Source organism: Hypanus sabinus, chromosome 1 (assembly GCF_030144855.1).
Source record: "Hypanus sabinus isolate sHypSab1 chromosome 1, sHypSab1.hap1, whole genome shotgun sequence".
Classification (NCBI taxonomy): domain Eukaryota; kingdom Metazoa; phylum Chordata; class Chondrichthyes; order Myliobatiformes; family Dasyatidae; genus Hypanus; species Hypanus sabinus.
Genome location: NC_082706.1, coordinates 168,371,912 through 168,386,457, shown reverse-complemented (window position 1 = coordinate 168,386,457; position 14,546 = coordinate 168,371,912).

The window sequence follows — 14,546 nt, the reverse complement described above, 5'->3', positions numbered from 1 at the left end:
TGTGGGCCCAGACCGTGGTCAGAGCCATACACTGTGGGCCCAGACCGTGGCCAGAGCCATACACTGTGGGCCCAGACAGTGGCCGCAGTGACACACTGTGGGCCCAGACAGTGGCCACAGCGATACACTGTGGTCCCAGACAGTGGCCGGAGCGATACACTGTGGGCCTAGACCATGGCCGGAGCCATACACTTTGGGCCCAGACAGTGGCCGCAGCGATACACTGTGGGCCCAGACAGTGGCCGCAGCGATACACTGTGGGCCCAGACCGTGGCCGCAGCGATACACTGTTGGCCTAGACCGTGGCCGGAGCCATACACTTTGGGCCCAGACCATGGCCGCAGCGATACACTTTGGGCCCAGACAATGGCTGGAGCCATATACGGTGGGCCCAAACCGTGGCCGGAGCCATACACTGTGGGCCCAGACCGTGGCCAGAGCCATACACTGTGGGCCTAGACCGTGGCTGCAGCGATACACTGTGGGCCCAGACCATGGCCGGAGCCATACACTTTGGGCCCAGACAGTGGCCGCAGCGATACACTGTGGGCCCAGACAGTGGCCGCAGCGATACACTGTGGGCCCAGACCGTGGCCGCAGCGATACACTTTGGGCCCAGACCGTGGCCAGAGCCATACACTGTGGGCCCAGACCGTGGCCAGAGCCATACACTGTGGGCCCAGACCGTGGCCGCAGCCATACACTGTGGGCCCAGACCGTGGCCGCAGCGATACACTGTGGGCCCAGACAGTGGCCGCAGCGATACACTGTGGGCCTAGACCGTGGCCGGAGTGATACACTGTGGTCCCAGAAAGTGGCCGCAGCGATACACTGTGGGCCTAGACCGTGGCTGCAGCGATACACTGTGGGCCCAGACCGTGGCCACAGCGATACACTGTGGGCCCAGACCGTGACCGGAGCCATACACTGTGGGCCCAAACAGTGGCCGCAGCGATACACTGTGGGCCCAGACAGTGGCCGCAGCGATACACTGTGGGCCCAGACCGTGGCCGCAGCGATACACTGTTGGCCTAGACCGTGGCCGGAGCCATACACTTTGGGCCCAGACCATGGCCGCAGCGATACACTTTGGGCCCAGACAATGGCTGGAGCCATATACGGTGGGCCCAAACCGTGGCCGGAGCCATACACTGTGGGCCCAGACCGTGGCCAGAGCCATACACTGTGGGCCTAGACCGTGGCCGCAGCGATACACTGTGGGCCCAGACCGTGGCCAGAGCCATACACTGTGGGCCTAGACCGTGGCCGCAGCGATACACTGTGGGCCTAGGCCGTGGCTGGAGCCATACACTGTGGGCCCAGACAGTGGCCGCAGCGACACACTGTGGGCCCAGACAGTGGCCACAGCGATACACTGTGGGCCCAGACAATGGCCGCAGCGATACACTGTGGGCCCAGACCGTGGCCAGAGCCATACACTGTGGGCCCAGACCGTGGCCACAGCTATACACTGTGGGCCCAGACCGTGGCCGCAGCGATACACTGTGGGCCGAAACAGTGGCCGCAGCGATACACTGTGGGCCCAGACAGTGGCCGCAGCGATACACTGTGGTCCCAGACAGTGGCCGCAGCGATACACTGTGGGCCTAGACCTTGGCCGCAGCGATACACTGTTGGCCTAGACCGTGGCCGGAGCGATACACTGTGGGCCCAGACCATGGCCGCAGCGATACACTGTGGGCCTAGACCGTGGCCGCAGCGATACACTGTGGGCCAAGCCCGTGGCCGCAGCGATACACTGTGGGCCCAGACTGTGGCCACAGCGATACACTGTGGTCCCAGACTATGGCCGGAGCCATACACTTTGGGCCCAGACCGTGGCCGCAGCGATACACTGTGGGCCTAGACCGTGGCCGGAGCGATACACTGTGGGCCCAGACCGTGGCCGCAGCCATACACTGTGGGCCCAGACCGTGGCCGCAGCGATACACTGTGGGCCAAGCCCGTGGCCGCAGCGATACGCTGTGGGCCCAGACAGTGGCCGCAGCAATACACTGTGGGCCCAGACCGTGGCTGCAGCGATACACTGTGGCCGCAGCGATACACTGTGGTCCCAGACCGTGGCCGGAGCCATACACTGTGGTCCCAGACAGTGGCCGGAGCGGTACACTTTTGGCCTAGACCGTGGCCGCAGCAATACCCTGTGGGCCCAGACAGTGGCCGCAGCAAAACACTGTGGGCCCAGACCGTGGCCGCAGCGATACACTGTTGGCCTAGACCGTGGCCGCAGCGATACACTGTGGGCCCAGACCGTGGCCGGAGCCATACACTTTGGGCCCAGACAGTGGCCGCAGCAATACAGTGTGGGCCCAGACCGTGGCCGCAGCGATACACTGTGGGCCCAGACTGTGGCCACAGCGATACACTGTGGGCCCAGACCGTGGCCAGAGCCATACACTGTGGGCCTAGACCGTGGCCAGTGCCATACACTGTGGGCCCAGCCCGTGGCCAGAGCCATACACTGTGGGCCTAGCCCGTGGCCAGTGCCATACACTGTGGGCCCAGACCGTGGCCGCAGTCATACACTGTGGGCCCAGACCGTGGCCGCAGTCATACACTGTGGGCCTAGACCGTGGCCGCAGCGATACACTGTGGGCCCAGCCCGTGGCCGCAGCGATACACTGTGGGCCCAGACAGTGGCCGCAGCGATACACTGTGGGCCCAGACCGTGGCCGCAGCGATACACTGTGGGCCCAGACCATGGCCGCAGCGATACACTGTGGGCCCAGCCCGTGGCCGCAGTGATACACTGTGGGCCCAGTCCATGGCCACAGCGATACACTGTGGGCCCGGACCGTGGCCGCAGCCATACACTGTGGGCCTAGACCGTGGCTGCAGCGATACACTGTGGGCCCAGACAGTGGCCGCAGCGATACACTGTGGGCCCAGACCGTGGCCGCAGCGATACACTGTGGGCCCAGACCATGGCCGCAGCGATACACTGTGGGCCCAGCCCGTGGCCGCAACGATACACTGTGGGCCCAGTCCATGGCCGCAGCGATACACTGTGGGCCCGGACCGTGGCCGCAGCCATACACTGTGGGCCTAGACCGTGGCCGCAGCGATACACTGTGGGCCCAGACCGTGGCCGCAGCGATACACTGTGGGCCCAGACCATGGCCGCAGCGATACACTGTGGGCCCAGCCCGTGGCCGCAACGATACACTGTGGGCCCAGTCCATGGCCGCAGCGATACACTGTGGGCCCAGACCGTGGCCGCAGCCATACACTGTGGGCCTAGACCGTGGCCGCAGCGATACACTGTGGGCCCAGCCCGTGGCCGCAGCGATACACTGTGGGCCCAGACCGTGGCCGCAGCGATACACTGTGGGCCCAGACCGTGGCCGCAGCGATACACTGTGGGCCCAGCCCGTGGCTGCAGCGATACACTGTGGGCCCAGCCCGTGGCCGCAACCACATTCTAGCCCATACTGGACCTTTCTAAACAGGACCAGCACTTAAATCAATCCAACAACTACTGAACATCTTGAGCATGCCTGTATGCTTTTATGCATTGAATTGTTGCCACGTGATTATGTATTTGCATTAATGAGCAGGTGTACCAAGTATAAAGTTCAAAGTAAAATGCTTAAAGTAAAATTTATTGTTAGAATACACACACATACAATCCTGAGATTCTTTTTCTGTGGGTATACTTAGTAAATGTATAGAACAGTAACTGTAAACATCAGAAACTACAAACTAAACAAACTGCAAATGCAGATTTTTTTAAATAAATTTTTTAATGCATTTCTACAATTACTACGACAAAAGCCCAAATACAAAATAAGGATTAATACAGTGCAAGATAAACATACAATAATATAGTTCAAAATAATGATGAAAAAGTATCCAAAATAAAGTTATGTAAAGTTAATACAGCCAGTCCCTATATACCTCCATCCCCCACCTGGACAGTCTCAAAGCTCTTCGCTTCTTTTTGGATTCCAGACCTAACCAATTCCCCTCTACCACCACTCTCCTCCGTCTAGCGGAATTAGTTCTTACTCTCAATAATTTCTCCTTTGGCTCCTCCCACTTCCTCCAAACCAAGGGTGTAGCCATGGGCACCCATATGTGTCCCAGTGATGCCTGCCTTTTTGTTGGCTTTGTGGAACAGTCCATGTTCCAAGGCTATACGGGTATCCGTCCCCCTCTTTTCCTTCACTACATCGATGACTACATTGGCTCTGCCTCCTGCACGCATGCTGAGCTCATTGACTTCATTAACTTTGCCTCCAACTTCCACCCTGCCCTCAAATTTACCTGGTCCATTTCCGACACCTCTCTCCCCTTTCTTGATCTTTCTGTCTCCATCTCTGGAGGCGGACTATCTACTGATATCTGCTATAAGCCTACAGACTCTCACAGCTACCTGGACTATTCTTCTTCCCACCCTGTCTCTTGCAAAAATGCTATCTCCTTCTCACAATTCCTCCGTCTCCGCCGCATCTGCTCTCAGGATGAGGCTTTTCATTCCAGGATGAAGGTGATGTCTTCCCTTTTTAAACAAAGGGGCTTCCCTTCATCCACCATCAACTCTGCTCTCAAACGCATCTCCCCCATTTCCCGCACATCTGCCCTCACCCCATCCACTCGGGATAGGGTTCCCCTTGTCCTTACCTACCACCCCACCAGCCTCCAAGTCCAACGTATAATTCTCTGTAACTTCCGCCACCTCCAACGGGATCCCACTACCAAACACATTTTTCCCTCCCCCCCACCTTTCTGCTTTCCACAGGTATCGCTCCCTACGCAACTCCCTTGTCCACTCGTTCCCCACATCCCTTCTCATCGATCTCCCTCCTGGCACTTATCCTTGTAAACGGAACAAGTGCTACACCTGCCCTTACACTTCCTCCCTCACCACCATTCAGGGCCCCAGGCAGTCCTTCCAGGTGAGGCGACACTTCACCTGTGTGTCAGCTGGTGTGGTATACTGTGTCCGGTGCTCCCGGTGTGGCCTTTTATATATTGGTGAGACCCGACACAGACTGGGAGACCTTTTCGCTGAACACCTACGCTTGGTCCGCCAGAGAAAGCAGGATCTCCCAGTGGCCACACATTTTAATTCCATGTCCCATTCCCATTCTGATATGTCTATTCATGGCCTCCTCTATTGTCAAAATGAATCCAAACTCAGGATGGAGGAACAAAACCTTATATACCGGCTGGTTAGCTTCCAACCTGATGGCATGAACATTGACTTCTCTAACTTCTGTTAATGCCCCTCCTCCCCTTCTTACCCCATCCCTGACATATTTAGTTGTTTGTCTTTTATCTCTCTCTGACCATCACTCTGCCTGTTCTCCATCTCCTTCTGGTGCTCCCCTCCCCCTTTCTTTCTTCCAGGGCTTCCCGTCCCATGATCCTTTCCCTTCTCCAGCTCTGTATCACTTTCGCCAATCACCTTTCCAGCTCTTAGCTTCATCCCACCCTCTCCAGTCTTCTATCATTTCGCATTTCCCCCTCCCCCCACTACTTTCAAATCTCTTAGTATCTCTCCTTTCAGTTAGTCCTGACGAAGGGTCTCGGCCCGAAACGTCGACAGTGCTTCTCCTTATAGATGCTGCTTGGCCTGCTGTGTTCCGCCAGCATTTTGTGTGTGCTGTCATGTAAAGTTAGTATCCTCCCCCCCACCTCCCACCGCAAAAGAAAAGAACTCCAGACCAACCACTGCAAGATGTAGGAAATATTAATCGGAGCATTCAAACCCCCGAAACTGTAAATGAAAATAAGAACAAAAAATAATAATACCTACTACCAAAGAAAGAAAAAAGAGCTGAAAGTAAGGGACTGAAAAAAAAGACAATCTAAAGAAGAGTTATGAAAATATTCAAGAAAAGGTCCCCACATCTTATGAAACTTCATGTCCGAATTGAGGAGTAGGCAAATGCAGATCGAAACAATTAGCCATAAATAATGAGCATGAAATAACAATATAACAGAGTCCTTAAATGCTCCTCCAAAAGCTAGTCCATTTTGTTCAAGACCCTGATGGTTGAGGGATAGTAACTGTTCTTGAACCTGGTGGTGCAAGTCCTGAAGTGCTTGTCCCTTCTAGGTAGATAGATGATACTTCATTGATCGCAAGAAAAAATAGTGTCACTGTAGCAGTACAAGTGCACAGATATACAAATATACAAATATTAGAAAAGATGTAAGAAAGAATAAAAAATAAGTTACCTCAACTAGTTTAACAGGAGGGGTCATCACTTCCCCGGCTGTATGTTGACTCATTATAGAGCCTATTGGCCGAGGGTAAGAAGGACCTCATATAGAACTGTTGGGAGTAGAGCAGTTGTCTCAGTCCTCCTCTGTTCAGCCAAGGTGACATGCAGAGGGTGAGAAACATTGTCCAGAGTTGCCGGGATTTTCCATTGGGTACGATTCTACATGATTACAGCAGCGAGAAAATAGCATGGCCTGGGTTGTGAGGATCTTTGATAATGGATGCTGCTTTTCTATAGCAATGTTTCATGTAGAGGTGCTCAATGATTCGGAGGGTTTTAACCATGATGTTCTGGGTCGAACCCAGTTCTTTTTATAGGATTTTTCACTCAAAGGCATTGGTTTTCTCATACCTGACCATAATGCACACTTTCCACCAGACATCTATAGAAGTTTGCCAAAGTTTAAAGTGGTCTGCTGAATGTGTGTGTATATAATACAAATATTTATGTGTGGTTACTGAAGAGATTTAATGGTTATCAGACTTAAAGCGGTATTTCTGTGCAGGGCTGTATAGTATTCTTTAGCTCTGTGACTTCAATGCATTTACCAATTATGGCAATCATGGCACTTTCTATTTTCACCAAAGTGAAGATGAAAGAGAAGCTGAATAAGAAGATTCACAAAAATTGGGGGTGGAGCCTTAATTCTCTGTCCATCCTCTGCTAGTTTGGATTCATGCAACTGGTGGAGGACAACATGGAAGGGGTGAAATCATTTGGAAGTATACAACGAGGTCAGGGTGATAGAGTAAACCTGAATTATGTACATTACGCAAAACAGTCTTGCTACATCCTGGGTATCCGTTGGAGGTAATTTATAATAGAAGATCACCTTGGCTGTGACATTGCAGAGTAACCTTGTCATGAAAAGGAGAACTATTCACAAGTATAGTCTCATGAATAATTTGTATTTGCAGCTATGTACAGATTATGTGATCGCTGCCACATGAATCATCTGTTTATGATGTGGAAGTGCCATTACTGAATTTGGAAAGATACTGTACATTCTAAAATCCAGGGCTGAAAAAGACTCCAAAAGTATAACGTAAGTATTAGAAGTGGGAGCAAATTTTACCATCAGCTATGCCTGCCCAATCATTCAGTAAGATTATGATGATCAGTAAACTTTTCCATTTTCCTCAAAAGTTCATTTAATCTCTGATGCTTTGATGTTTAGTTGATGAGGCAAGGTAAACTCTAATGTTTCTACTGGCTAAGTGACAGAAAGGAATAAATTGCTGATGGTACCTAGGACTGGAATAATTAGTCTGTGACAATTACGACCATCATTCTGTGTTCAGCATCTGATTCAAAACGCTTATGTGTTTAATCACGATGGCCTTTCAACTTCAGTTTTTCCATGGTTCCTGGAAGGCACAAACACATTCATCTGCTGTCCTGTTGTCTTTTGGCACACCTCTGGATTAAGGCCACGATGAGGTTTGGGCTTGATCCCTGCAAAGCACAAGCTCAGTATTGATGAAGAGGCATTGCTTGTTAGTATTGTTGATGACATTTTTCGTTGATTTATGATTGAAAGTAGACAGATTGTGCATTAATGAGTTAGATCAGATCTGTTCTGCTTTTTTATGAATTGCACATATCTGGGCATTTTTCCAAAAAGTTGATCAAAGCTTGGCTGGTAAGTCTCCGGGACTTGCACTCTGCTGGATTCTCTCACTTGTCCAGTATTTTAATGTTAATTTGTTACGTATCCTTGAGTGTGGTATTCAAGTTTAAGGTCAAGTTTGTCATTCAACCACACGTGAACACTGCCAAATGAAACAGCATTCCTCCGGGGCCAAGTTGCAAAACACAGTACCAACAATCACACACAGCACAAGGCACATATAGCACATATAAGTGAGCAGAAACATACAGTCACACACAGAAAAATATAATTTAGCCAAGTCCCTGAGTGCATGTGGCAATCAGAATGCAATTATCATTATCAAAACTTGAAAAGATTGACTAACCACTGGATACCAATTGCTTTGAAAGTTATGTTCAACCAGAATATCATCAGCATCAGAATACTGAAGTAGTGAGGAAATGGTATCAAACAGATGGCACATTAGGCTAACTGTGCATAAGGTGTACGCTGGATGTACTTTAGCAGTGACATTGCTTAATACAGCAGACTGTCCAATTTAAGTGAGACAGAATGCATGTTTTATATCATCTGCACAACATCTGCAATTTGTGAAAATAACTTCTTTTGAAAGGGGCTGAGTATCATTTCGTCCCTCTGTGTTGCCAGAAACTATTTTGAAATGCCACTAGCATTTGACTGGGTGCCACGGTTGTGTAGTAGATAGAGTGACGCTATTATAATACAGGGCGTCAGAGTTTGGAGTTCAATTCCTTCCAGCGTCATCTGTAAGGAGTGTCTGTGAAATAAGCCCTCCCTGTGAAATATGTGCGTTATTTTCCAGGAGCTCCCACAGGTTTCCTCCTGCAGTCCATGTACCAGGTAGGTTAATTGATCATTGTAAGTTATCTTGTGATTAGATTATGGTTTAACCGGGGTTGTCAGGCGTTGCTGGAGCGGCATGGCTTGAAGGGTTGGAGAGACCACAGTATCATCCAGGTTGTTGATATAGATGGAAAACAACAGACCCAGCACCAACCCCTGCAGCACACCACCAGTCATGAGCCTCCAGTAAGAGAGGCAACCACCTACTACCACTCTCTGGCCTCTCTAATCCAATTTAATACATCATCATTAATGCCAAGTGATTGGACCTTGACCAACCTCTCATGTGGGACCTGGTCACATGCATTGCAAAAGTCCATGTAGACAACACCCACTGCCTTGCTTTCATCCACTTTCCTGGTAACATCCTCAAAAATCTCTATTAGACTTGTGAGACATGTCCTACCACACACAAAACCATGCTATCTGTTGTCAGTCCATGTCTATCCAAACACTTATATATCCCATCCCTTAGAATACCTTCCAATAACTTTGCCACAGTTGATGTCAGACTTACTGGCCTATAATTTCCTGGTTTTTGTATAGAACCTTTATAAATAGTGGAATAACTTTGGCTATCCTCCAGTCCTCTGCAACTTCTCTCTGGTACCTCTCCTGTCACTAGATGATTTAAATATGTCTGCTAGGGCCCTGGCAATTTTTGCACTTGCCTCTCATAGGGAACACTTGGTCAGATCCTGATTTGCCTCAGGATAGCAAAGACCTCCTCCTCTGTAATCTGTACGGGGTCCATGAAGTTCTTGCATTCATTATACTTCATAATTACTTTGCACCTCTTTTTTTTTCTCGAGCCGAGGCCTCAGCTGGAGACATTTAAAAGCTGTTAAAAATCAAACTTTGATATTCTGTGAAGTGAAGTGGAAATCTGTTCACTGTCATGGGCTGCCAGCGGGGATTTTGATGACAGGTTCTCTTCACTGTACTGGCGGAAACCTGACCACAATTCAGTCTGTGCTGCTGGACTCCAGGATACACTGGGCCAACCAGGTTGGCTTTCCATATTCTGACTGAGATCATAGGGCATAACAACCCTTGAGTAAATTTTTCTGCACAAAATGAATGAACCAGCAAATAGTCTCAATTTTTGCTCCTCTTTCAGCAGTATGTAACAGTGCTTGATTCCTCCACTCTTGACTGAAGGAAATCAGGACCTGGTTTCATATCACTGACATACACTCACTGGCCCCCCGTACCTAACAAAGCGCCCACTGAGTGTATGTCCTCTTCATTCTGCAGCCCATCCACTTAGAGATTCGACATGTTGTGCGTTCAGTGAATTTCTTCTGCATACCATGTTGCAACACATGGTTACTTGACCTACTGTTGCCTTTCTGTCAGCTTGAGTTTTCTCATCAACAAGGTCTTTTCACCCATTGAACTAGTGCTCACTGGATTTTTTTTGGTTTTTGCACCATTCTCTGTCAACTCTAGAGAATGCTGTGCATGAAAATCACAGGAGATCAGCAGTTTCTGAAATATTCAAACCATTCCAGCTCGCACTAGCAACCATTCAATGTCAAAGTCAATGAGCTCACATTTCTTCCCCAATCTGATGTTTGCTCTGAACAACAACTGAACCTTTTGATCATATCTGCTTGCTTTTATGCACTGAGTTGCTGCCACATGACTGGCCGATTAGGTATTTTCAGGAGTATAAGTGTACCTAATATAGTGGCCACTAAGTGTATGTTGTAAGATTTGCTGTCTTACAGCAGCAGTACAGTGCAATACATTAAAAAAAACTATAAGCTACAATAATAAACATATGCAGTATATTAAAATTAAATTAAATGTAATGCAAAAAGTAAGCACAAAATAGTGAGGTAGTGTTTATGAATTGGTTCAATGTCCATTCAGAAATCTGATTCAATACCTCTTCTAGGGCTTCTGTAGCCAGCAGAGCAACTATCAACTCTGTCCCACTTCATTGAATAAAGAGAGAGTACCCCAAACCCGTTACAATACTTCAAGTGAGGCCTCAACAGTGCTTTATAAAGTCTCAACATTTAGCTTATTGAGTTAATTTATTTTAAAGTTATATTTAGTAGTAGAATTTGAAGTGAAGAAGTGGCAAATATTTAAAACCCATGAAACTCGAACAACTTAGTAATAGCAATATGACATCACTGATTCATGTCTGGAGAACTTCAGTTGTGCCCCTGGTATAAACTGTACTGTAAACTTTATCTGTAATTTATAACAGACCAGGATAACACTTCTGCATGTGCATCACATGCATATGCCTGGAGCATTCAGAGCTCATGGTGATTACATTACTCATTATAAAGTATGTAATTAAAGTTAGCTACCTAGCTGCACCCTGTGAAGCTAATTCATCCATAGGCTGCCAACAAATGGTCCCAGTCACAAAAGGGAACTAGGTCCATGTAGCAAAGCCATACCTTCATATCTATAATGTAAAATGATCCTTTGAGCTGGTTGGAGTGAAGCATGTAGAAACTTCGAACTGCAACAATGTTAGTGTCCTGAGCATTTTGAAGGTTGACACCTCCTACCCGTTGATAACAAAATGGGTGTGTGAATTATGAGTCACACCACAAGGAGCTGGAGGAGAGGGGCCAATAGCAATATTTCCACTACTTGAGGCATTAGCAAAAAGGAGCTCAGTAATCCATCATCCTCCCTTTGTGAGGAGCTTCAATGATTGACTCCTGGTTCCACTGCCATTTCAGATACCCAGCTGTCCAATGTTCTCTCTGTATAGGTGAAGGCCACTATCATTGGGAACTAAGTTTTGAAATGAACTTTTAAACTGGAGCTGAAAATCACTATGCTGGAAAGGGTTGACAACAGGCTTGAAACATATCTGCGTGTCAGGTTAAAGCAGAAAATTCGCCCCCCTCCCCCCACCTCCCATACATTTCCAATTCAGGCTCAAATTTATTGTCATCTTTTATGGATGTGGCTAAATAAACCAATGTTCCTCTGGGATCAATGTGCAAAATACAATACATGCAGGTCAGGTAATGTTCCATCTGCATTATCCACTGTCTTCATCTTTAGCTTATCCATCTTAATACTTCCTTGAATAATCTAGGGAATAGCTATTGTATTATCCTCCTCTGCAGAAATGGATTGGTCTTCACCTACAGCAATATAACATCAGACAATGTTGTCAGTGATACACAACCAACAGAGACTGCCGCTCTTGCTTATGATGTCCCAGGATCTGAACCATAGGCTATGTGAATCAGATACAGTGACACATGTCACTTCATTCTCTGGCAGTGCATTTTCTGAGGCCTGGGGAGGTTGTCACAGAGTTGTATAACATTGAAACAAGTCCTTTAACTTATCGTATAAATGCTGACCTTACCTGTTGGGCTCTTTTGTATGTGCATAATAAAGACCAGAAGACCATAAGATATAAGAGCAGAATTAGGCCATTTGGCCCAACAAGTCTGCTCCGCCATTTCATCCTGGCTGATCCAATTTTCCTCTCAGGCCCAGTCTCCTGTCTTCTCCCCATATTCTTTCATGTCCTGACCACTCAAGCATCTTGTGGTGAACTATGTGCCTGTCTGGACACGCCCCCTGCTGACTGCTCCTGTGGCTCCTCCCACAGGCCCCTGTATAAAGGCGATCTGAGGCCTCAGTCTCCAGGACATAGTATGATGGACACTCACTCCTGGTTCCTTCTTCCAGTCAATAAAAGCCGATATCTCGCCTTACGTCTCAGTGTGAGTTATTGATGGTGCATCACATCTATAAATCTCTGCTTAAATATACATAAAAACTTAACCTCCACAATTGCCTTTGGCAAAGAATTTCACAGATTTACCACTCTCTGGCTAAAAGAAATTCTTCATCATCTCCACTCTAAAAGGCCACTCCTCTATTCTAAGGCGATGTCCTCTGGTCTTAATAACTTCAGTTCCCAGTGTGCAAGATGGATGGTTCACCCAGAACTGGAAGTGACATTGGTGGACAGGGTTACACACAGACACACGCTCTGGGCCTGCTGAAGTGTTCCAAGTAAAATGTAGTCAAGCTGAACACATTCTGTAAATCTGGAATTAAATAGTTCTAGCGTTTTTACCCTTGCAAGTTTGTCTTTGTTAAAGAATAAACATAACATGGTATCAGAAGTCAGGTGAGGTCTAAATATGAAGCGTAACTCAATATCACGAGCAACTAAGAAAGAGATGCTGGAGAGAAGCTGCCGGCAAGAGAGCACAATGTCTTGAAGTTCACCAAGAAATTGAGGTGTGAGCCTTAAAATCCCCTCAATGGATAATCTTTGTCTTCTTGCACCTATACAATTCACCTGCCATTTAACTGATAACTGGAGGCACTTCAAACGGTGATTCAACATATACTTAGTAGCAAGTAGAGCTGGAGGGGCAGATGAAAAATTGAAGGTGTCAATCTTCCTGCACATAATTGGCAAAGTTGCTTTGGACATCTATAACAGCTTTCAAATGGATGAGACGACCTTGATGTTGGACACACTGATGGCAAAATTAGACGAGTATTTTATCCCAGGTAAAAATATTATACTTGAGAAATATAAACTCTTCTTCTGTGAGAAGAAATGAGGTGTTAACTTTGAGCTGAGCTTCACACATTGAGTAAGTCCTGTGAGTTTGGAGATTTGAGACACTCATTAGTCAGAGATAAAATAGTCTGCAGAATCCCAGATAATGGACTTAGAGAAAGTTTGCTACGTGACAAAGATTTAATGTTAGAAAAGGCTGTGAATATGTGGAGGACCGCAAAGACCATATGAGCACATGCTAAGGAGCTGTACAGAGCTGAAACAACAGTGCATGCTGTGAAAACAGCAGGGCAGAGCACAACGTGTTTCCCAAAGCAACAGCTCAGCAAAAAGGTCGGCTCAAACAGTAAATGCAGCAAATCTGGAGTGAGGCACATCCCAAAGCACTGTCCTGCTTATGGAAAGTCCTGCAATTATTGTGGGAAGAGGAATTGTTTTGCAAATTACTTCAAGGCTACCAAGAGAAAGGTGCACACGGTTGTTGAGGAAATGGAGGAAGTCAGGGAGTCTTTGTAAATTCTCTACGGACTGCAGATGCTGGTAAAACAGAATCGACTGTTCCAATGACTGTGAATGAGACGGTAATTCCATCCAAGTTTGACACTGGTGGCCAGATAAATCTGCTTTGCGTGGATGATTACAGGACTCTCAAAGTAAAAAGCAAGGTTTACCTAGTGAAGTTCAAAGTGACAGGCAATACTGGAGAGAACAAAAATATCTCCACGATCCTCTCCAATGTTGAAACAGAAAAATGAAAAGGAAGATGAAGAGAACACACAGACCACCAAAGTCAGAACAACAGCACCAGTTTAACACAAACAAGCAAAAGTTGCTATTTACGATATGCAACCAACAGGTGCTCAGTGAATTCAGACAGACTCAGTTGAAACTGGTGCAAAGACTCACTGAGTACATGGATGTAGTCCAGGGCTCCATTATGATGCACATGGAGTAAATTACGGTCACACAGCAAGAACAAGAACAGATAGGACTTTGGCAGAAGGATATGAAAGAAACATACACATAGGTCAAAATTCTCAAACGGACACTGGTGTTAATGCAATGAGTGAAAACAAGACATCTATGGAAACATATATGAGTCTAAAAGGTATCATTAAAGCCACCATAGAGATGGATTGAGTTGTTGAGTGAAAAAGGGATTGTATTTGCTCATTACAATTGAAGTCAATGTAAATATCTTTGTAGAAAAGCATTGTTGCATTTTGTAAGTTTATGAGGATATATCATAGTGTTTGTTTTCTTTAAAGGAGGAAAA